The sequence below is a fragment of the Rhincodon typus genome, chromosome 46, assembly GCF_021869965.1.
Source record: "Rhincodon typus isolate 14 chromosome 46, sRhiTyp1.1, whole genome shotgun sequence".
Taxonomy (NCBI): domain Eukaryota; kingdom Metazoa; phylum Chordata; class Chondrichthyes; order Orectolobiformes; family Rhincodontidae; genus Rhincodon; species Rhincodon typus.
In genome coordinates, this window is record NC_063377.1 from 10,018,016 (window position 1) to 10,019,537 (window position 1,522).

General features: G+C 49.5%; 1 protein-coding gene across 1 annotated transcript in view; it reads left to right on the forward strand.

The window, feature by feature from the left end:
• LOC125487867 (CREB-regulated transcription coactivator 3-like) overlaps positions 1-1,522 on the forward strand; it is a 7,531-nt gene that overhangs the window by 726 nt on the left and 5,283 nt on the right. The gene's annotated exons all lie outside the window — the stretch shown is intronic.

Here is a 1,522-nt window from a genome sequence, read left to right on the forward strand (position 1 = left end):
CAGGTCTGTCACTGTATAATACTGCTGTACGGTACTGGTGGGGACTGGTCTGTCACTGTATAACACTGGGGTAAGTACTGGTTGGGACAGGTCTGTTGCTGTATAACACGGGTGCAGTACCAGTGGAGACAGGTCTGTCGTCGTATAACAGTGGGTAGAGTACTTGTGGGGACAGGTCTGTTGCTGTATAACACTGGGGTACAATAATGGTGCAGACTCGTCTGTCAGTGTATAACACTGGGTATGGTACTGGTGGGGACAGGTCTGTCACTGTATAGCACTAGGGTACATTATCAGTGGAGACAGGTCTGTCATTGTATAACAGTGGGTAGGGAACTTGTGGGGACAGATCTTTCGCTGTATAACACTGGGATACAGTGATGGTGTGGACTGGTCTGTCACTGTAAAACACTGGGGTGCAGTACTGGTGAGGACTGGTTTGTCAGTGTATAACACCAGGGTACAGTATCAGTGAGGACAGGTTTGTTGCTGGATAACACCAGGGAACGGTACTGGTGAGGGCACATCTGTCAGTGTATAACACTGGCGTACAGTACTAGTGGGGACTGGTCTGTCGCTGTATAACGCTGGGGTACGTACTGGTCAGGACAGGTCTGTTGTTGTATAACACTGGGGTGCGGTAATGTTTGGGACAGGACTGTCGCTATACAACACCAGGGTGCTGCACTGGTAGGGACAGGTCTGTTGCTGTATAACACAGGGGTGCAGTACCAGTGGGGACAGGTCTGTCAGTGTATAACACTGCAGTACAGTACTGGTGGGGACAGGTCTGTTACTGTATAACACTGGTACAATACTGGCGGGGACAGGTTTGTCACTGTATGACAGTGGGGTACATTATCAGTGGAGACAGGTCTGTCACTGTGTAACAGTGGGTACAGGTCTGTCAGTGTATTACACGGGTACAGTACTGGTGTGGACAGGCCTGTTGCTCTATATTACTAGGGTACAGTACTGGTGGGGACAGGTCTCTCGCAGTATATCACTGGGGTACAGTACTGGTGGGGACTGGCCTGTCAGATTACAACAGTGGATAGAGTACTTGTGGGGACAAGTCTGTCTGTGTATAACCCTGGTGTACACTACTGGTGGGGACAGGTGTGTCACTGTATAACACTGGGTTACAATACTGGTGGGGAATGGGTTGTCAGTGTATAACACAGGGGTGCAGTACCAGAGGGGACAGGTCTGTTACTGTATAACACTGGGATACAGTACTGGTGGGAACAGGTCTGTTACTGTATAACACGGATACAGTACTTGTGGGGATAGGTCTGTCAGTGTATAGCACTGGGTGTAGTAGCAGTGAGGACAGGTCTGGTGCTGTATAGCACTGGGGTCCAGTACTGGTGGGACAGGTCTGTCAGTTTATAACGTTATCAGTGGAGACAGGTTGGTCACTGTATAACAGTGGGTACAGTACCAGTGGAGAGAGGTCTGTCAGTGTATAACACTACAGTACTGGTGGGGACAGGTCTGTTACTATATAACAGTGGGGTAC